This window comes from Corvus brachyrhynchos, unplaced genomic scaffold (assembly GCF_000691975.1).
Source record: "Corvus brachyrhynchos isolate BGI_N302 unplaced genomic scaffold, ASM69197v1 scaffold22, whole genome shotgun sequence".
Taxonomy (NCBI): Eukaryota; Metazoa; Chordata; class Aves; order Passeriformes; family Corvidae; genus Corvus; species Corvus brachyrhynchos.
The window spans coordinates 4,931,970-4,939,187 of NW_008238355.1; the positions used below are offsets into that span (position 1 = coordinate 4,931,970).

Below are 7,218 nucleotides of genomic sequence, written 5' to 3' on the forward strand. Positions count from 1 at the left end.
TGTGGGGGCTTCCTGCGGAGTCCTCAGCTCCTGCTGTGTCTCACCTGGCTGGGTCACAGGTTCCTGTGCCAAGGGTTGGCAGTTCCTGACCTCTTGCCTCAGGCTCCCACCCAGAGTTCAACCTGCAGTTCCCACTGCAGCTGCACCCTGAGCTACCTGCACTCAACATAGAGGGTACCAGAATCTCTTTCCTCATTTAAATCATTCTTCCAAAAATTCACTTCCAGAACTCCCCTAGTGAGCAAGGCATTAATCATTACTCATTTCTCTCTCATACAACTGTGCACAGTTTAAAAGAGCAGCCTTTTAAAAAAATAATCTCCCAGTAGTAATATTTTTAATTTATTTAGGTCTATTCACTGCACCTTTACCTAATCATCCACATTATGTCAGTAATTAACTAATTTAAGACCACTATAATTTTTTTGTTTCTATGGTACCTGCTATGTAGCAGAACGAAAAAGCAAGAGAAAAAAACTGAAGAGACACAGTGCGGGCCAGCACCCTTGAGTATAACTACATAGGTCTGCACTCCTGGATTGGCAAAGTAAGAACAAATCTCACCTACAGAATTTGATTTAAACATCCCTAACTTAAACATCTCAGTAGCCTATTAACTCCAGAATATCAAAATGTCATCAAAACACTATGATGCATATTTAGTGAATTCAGAGACACTAACAAAACTTTTATATCCCAACAAAGTTTCAAGACACTACTTAGCAGACCTCAGATACTGCACTCAACTTTTGACACACCAAGAGAGAACATTAAGTTTTGATTCTTTACTGCTTGCTAGTAATCATGGAGGTTAGAGGGAGGATTGATTAAAAGACTATTGAATATACAAGGATAGGGAGGAGAATTTTATATTAGGGGGAAAAAATTCCTGAATTCAAGGCCATTAAACAGTACTTATGCAGAAAGGCATAATCAGCATCCTAGCAACAATAATGACTCATTGTCTCAAACTGAAACCACAAGGAAGTTTGTGTAGACAAAGCAATAAATAAAAAACAAAAAAAAAACCTCAGGCTTGAGAAACCCTGCAGAAGGAGGTAGACAAATGGCCACAATTTCAAAATTTTTTGCGCCTTTGGAAGGACATAAATCATTATGTAAGATCAGGTGGTAATCCTGTTGCAGCCAAACTAATGAAGGCAGAAATTTACATTCAGAGCTAATAACGATTGCTTACTAAAATTTGTGATGATTGTTGTCCTTTATACAGATGAGAAGTGTCAAATGTTATTTGTTGGCTACATCAAACAACTTCAAGCAAGAAAATATGTTATCATTGTAATATCCATTTTTTTGTATCAAGGACCACCTAATACAACAGCTGTAGAACACAGAACCACTATCCTGAGGTTAAGCAGCAACTTGTAACAGGCACAGAACTGAAGAGCAAAAAAACCAACAGTACTCACACCCATTTCCTTGGGAAGACTTCCAGATACTGAGTTATTACTACCCATACCACTCAACTCAGCTTCGGTTTTTACGTTTGTCTAAATTGAAAAGCAACACAAGGAGCATGGATCTCACCATATACATATTGATGTAAGAGTGCAGTTTAGTACATGAACAACAGAGCACAGCACAGCCAACTCAAGCTTTTTATTTTCCAGGAGTATTCCAAGCATGTGACTGTTACACTGAAAAAGCTTCAGAATGTTTGCGCACTCTTAATTAAAATGAAGCTTCTAACTGCAAAATCAACGCAAGTCTTCAGAACACGTCCATGTCCTTGAATTCATTGAACTTTTTCTGAAGATTTCACAGCTATTTCAGTAGTAAGAGCTGAACACAAGGTAGTCTGTTTCCAGTGAAGTGTTTTACATCAGAATGGTAACTGAGATTTCTTTAAATGGTAAGAAATTTAAAGAATTTTCTTACTTTAGAAGAAGAAAATTCTTCTTCAGAAGAAGAAAAAAATGTGTATTCTTCACATTGGTAAGAATTCCTATGCATTTCAAGATACAACTCTTAACTAAAAATCATAAATAAGGTCTTTCCTTTCATATCCTTAACAGCAGAAATTTCATTTACATAGCAGTTTTGTAGGCAGGTGATAAGAGATGGAAAGCATGGAAACATGGACATACATAGAGGGTTTCCAGCCTGTGATTCAACATGGGAAATTCTGTGTGCTTTTAAGGGTCTAATTAAGCTCAACAAAAAAGTACAATATGACACCAACATTTAGTCACTTTTCTGATGATAGCAGGCTACTTCAAAACTGGGACTACTTCACAGTCTAGTGGACTAGACTAGTCCACTTTTTCCTTACCATATCTAATGGCAGCCTACAAGAAAGCTGGAGAGGGACTTTTTGCAAGGGCAGGATATGAGGGAATGGCTTTAAACTGAAAGAGGGCAGATTGATATTAATCTGGTCTAATTGAAGGTGCCCATCGCTCAGGGGTTAGAATCAGATGCTTCTTCCAATCCAAACCACTGTTTGAGTCTATGAAATGTAGCAAATAAGACATGAATCCTGATTTTGCAAAAACACGCGTTAAAAACTTCTCACTGTGTAGATGGTTGGCATTATCATTCCTGCCAGAGAGTAGCTGCACCTAAAGACCATAAGTAATATTAAACAAAAGGCCATTCCAGCAAATTAAAAACAACGAAACTAAAATTAGCAACTGAATTCACAGAATAAACTACTTAACATACAGAACAAAATTCTACAATAGTGCATAGTTACCTTCTGTTTACTAACAACTGAAGATAAGAAAGAACAAAGAATGACAGACTAACCAGCATAGCTACAATGTGAGCATATAAACCATTAAGTTAAATACTGCCCTAACATGAAGCAATAAAATTCACATCAATCTGTTCCCACTTGGTTTTGCTTCATAAAACTGAATTAATCATTCAACTACCTAGTGCAATGCAAAGATCCATGAAATAAAGTATTAACCAAAAATAAAATAACATTAAAAGCAAAGAAAGCAAGCATAAAAGGTTGCTAATTGTTCCTAGATTACTACATTATAATCTCTTCAGCAAAAGAGATCATTCTGACAAAGGAGACTGATCACAAGTTTTGCCAGCTGCTTTCAATACCAGTGAAGATCAGATACTTAAAACATTTAGCTATGTTTTTGCCAGGGCATTTGTAACCTGTATGGATGCAGGTCTCAAGCATAAAAACTGATCAAGGGCACAGAAGCTCCATATGCAAGAAACTGATCATCTTAGAGATATGCTGTGGCTGCACCACTGCAAGGCTGAGCTTTCAGGCACACAAGGGCACATCTGCTGGATCCAAGTCCCCATCCGTGCAGATGGTGTCATTTCATAAAGCAGTGCATATCTTCTCCATCTCCACCCTGGTACCTGCTTTTAAGTCCGTTTGTAATGAGGGCTGAACCTCTGTTGCTCTTTGTTCTCTCTCATATAACTATAAGCTGCTGCATCGGCCTGACCTGAATCTGTAATACAGGTTATGACACTTGCAATTGAAGTGGCTTGGGTGACAATGAAGATGTTCACTCTCCTGTTCCTACCAGCCTGTAATGTGTGTTTTAGTTGTTCGATTTTATTTATTATTTATTTATTAGGACTAACAAGAGATCAAAATCAGAATCAAGCTAAAGGTAGCTACAGAAAAGAAAAAATTAACTTTCTTTGTCATAACTACAAAACACTTAAATCTTACACCATAGTTTGGATTCAGTGAGAGAGAAGTCTGTCTGCACACAAAGGAAGCAATTCCATAATTCAGAAAAGCAATGGTAAGTAGGAAGGAGAGAGCCTACCTAATGAAATGACAGACTCCAACATGAAAAGTGCTTAAGTGGGGTGAGGAATATGCATGACAAAGAAGAGACATTTTAATTTTTCCAGAATGTCTGCTTCTTATGTTGGTTGAAGAGTTTTGGAAAGAAAGGCAGTCAAAGATGCAACAGGAGAAGAGGTCATCTCACATCATTGATCACACGTATCCACAAGACAAGTTTGTGAAGGCAGAGAAAGAACATGACAAACAGACATGCCCCACCATAGATGCAAAGAAAGAATTAACAATTCAGCTTGATTAAACACAGTTTAAGATTGTACAAGCCCAGTGGTGGAACTCTCAGCAACACACAATGTTCAATTCTAGCAATGTTAAATACCGAAGCCTACCTTAGGCCCTACAGAACAGTAAGTATTGGTCATGCTAATTCATGTTTTGCCATTTCACTGAACTGTTAAATACAGTAAGGATTCAAAATAAAAGACAATACAAAGAATGAAAGCTACATAACTCAGGGCTGCTAAATAATACTGGCAAATTACAAGTGGAGAGAGTTTCTCTTTCAGTCACTGGAAAATAAGTATTGAAGTAATTGATTCTCACTAGAAGAATTACATGCTTGGCACATTCCCTTTTCTTTTCCACTCCTCAGCCCAATGACTAAATCCACTTAGATAACACAAGAAAAGAAAAACAGTTGTATGGAGACAGAAGGTGCTCCACAAAACCCAGATTTGCTTATGACAGTGCAGAACTCAAACAAAAATTTGACAGTTTCACATATTGTGTCAAAGGTGATGTTCAAGAGTCACCTAAACATAGACCCTTATTCAACCAACCGAGTCCAAAATATCTGAGAGGGACTGATCACCTCATGATGAATCTTGGGACATAGCATACACTGTCTGACAATCCTCTGTCAAACCACCACAGTCCATACAAATGTGTATCCCTCGGTAGCTTGAAATGGTCTGTGGCTAATTGATCTTACTTGGATATGACAATACTCACCCATTAAAAGCTACAAACCAGCATGAGGTAAAACAACTACATTTTCAAGATAATTCTAGTAAACATCCACATGTGACTTTCCGCAATTCAAGCAAGAGGAAAAATAGTGGGTTTTCCTTTGACTAATATTTATTAAGTTCCACAAGCCATGCACTAAGCTGTTGTGTTCAGCCACAGAACACTAACTAGCAACTGTAAAGAGGCATACTAAGTCTCAACAAGAAGACAGACGCAAGACTTATTTCAGGCAGTCACCATAATCTACACAAACAATTGCAGAGAAGAGCATGAGAACTGACCAGAACCTTTTCAGACAGCAAGTACTCACTGTCCAGTACTTCAGAAGTTGCTAGATGAGCTCTGCAGATGTGGTTGGATGTACAGTTACTGTTTTACTCCTTGCCCACTACACTTACTATGGAAGCAAAGGAAATCACACAAAGCAAAAAGCTATACACATCTGTAAGGTAAAAGAAATAAAAATAAGGTGTAGGCATAGCATAAGCCATTCCATATTAAAATGACAGTTTTAGACAGTCCTAATATACTGCTAGAAAAGGGAAAAGAGGCATAAGATGAAATTCAAAAAAGTAATTGAACTTCCAGTAGCCTTTAAAGAAGAAACCACTTGCAAGGGCAGGAAGAGAGAACTTCTTCCAACATAACTAAGTGATGGAGGCACACCCAGAAAGTCATGTGGAGTCAAGAGAATAAGAAAGTGAAGTGTAGGAGCACTTCAGATGTATGTAGTGTACAATAAAAACATAGTAAGATCTAAGCCATGGGAAAGTAGGGCTTGTAACTTTGTCAAAGCTGCTTTTCATCATGCAATAGTTTGTAGCCCTTGTACACCTCCCTGTCCTGTATCCGTGGGAGAAGAGTTTGATGCCACTGTCCCTGCTGCCATGAAGATTTTTTGCCTTTTCTTTTATACCCCTATTATACCTTTTTACAACTTCTGTATTCTTAGTGCTTTTTCTACATTCTTGGACTTGTTTGTTCAGCTAGAAGGCTAAACATTTTAGAAGCTTTGTAAGTAAGGCTTAGTGTGCCCCAGACCCCAAGGTCCTCTCCAGAACACGTTCTGTAAACTAAGATAGAACCATCCAAGGGAAGGTTCCTTGGGGAGGGCGGCTCATTCAAGCCTCTCATTGGGGAATTTTTGATAGATATGCTAATTAGTAAGACCTGTAATGTTATACCAGATCTATTGATGTGTGCATTTCTGTGCATTCAACCTGGACATGATGCACCTATTAGGGATCCTTAAAATAAATACCAAGGTAAAATCCCTTCTAACCATGTTTGACTCTTTATTTTAAGACCAGAAAAAGGCATCATCCCAGTTACTTCTATAGAAAGCTTAAGGACAAACCAAAGCTGCGCAGCTTTTGCAACCTTTAAAAAATAGAGGACCTGGCCTTTCTGAGCCATATATAGAAGTTAAAACAGACTAAGTGTAAGAGCAAACAATTAAAAACACACTCAAAGTGGCTACAGAGGTGCAGTATCTACAAATCTGACTTACCTGATCATTAAAAATACTTTAGAGCAGTACTATGCATAAGTTCTGAAAAAGCCTACATAGGAAGAAATAGATTTCACAAGTTGTAACACAATAGCCCAATTAAAGGGACACAAAGCCTACAATGAGAAAGAGTTCAGTGTTCTTTCAGAGGCTCTAGTTCCGACATGGTACTCAGTAGTGACCTACCTGCTCTTACTAGAACTAAGAAAACCCTTTAACACTGCATAGAATTTTATTATGAGCTAAAAATGTATAAATTGTACAGATTGATTAATATTGATCATAAGGAAGTATTAGAAACATTTGAAATGGGACTGACAACCTGATTAGAAAAGAATAATCACACAATACTAATCTGAAAACATACACATCTAAACATGAGAGTATTCATCCAGGCAATGCAGGGCAAAGGAGACAAACAGTGGAGTTCCTCTCAGACTGTCTTGAATGCATAGGATTCCACCTGAAAACTAAACTGAAGGGCTTATTTCCCTGAAGTTTTTTTCCCCTCCTAACATCCATTCCCTTGATTTGCACCTTTAACCACTCAATCTTTTTAATTTGTTTCTTATTCATTAAGGCCCTATCTAATATTTCAATTCTCCATGCTGCTCCAGTCCCACCTGCTCATCTCTTACAAGTTTTCACTATTTAAAATACAGCAGGGCAAGTAATACTTATGGACAGGCTCTTGCTGCAACATTGTCAATTCTCATACATAACTGATGAGGTAACTTTTGTATTAATATCATTCATAAAATCTCAGGGGTTAGCTACCAGCTATTACAGCTCAAACTTGGAAAAATATGCTGAATTTACCATTTTTGGAGTAAACTCCTGAGCCTTCATTTAGAACTCTTACCAGTACAATTTTTTTTTTTTTTTTTTTTTTTTTCTCCCTTGGCCCAAAACGGGGAAACTT

The 7,218-nt window shown here is 37.7% G+C and overlaps 1 protein-coding gene across 1 annotated transcript in view; it reads right to left on the reverse strand.

Moving 5' to 3' along the window:
- The window catches only part of GAK (cyclin G associated kinase), a 56,587-nt gene that overhangs the window by 33,953 nt on the left and 15,416 nt on the right, over window positions 1-7,218 (reverse strand). The window lies entirely within an intron of this gene.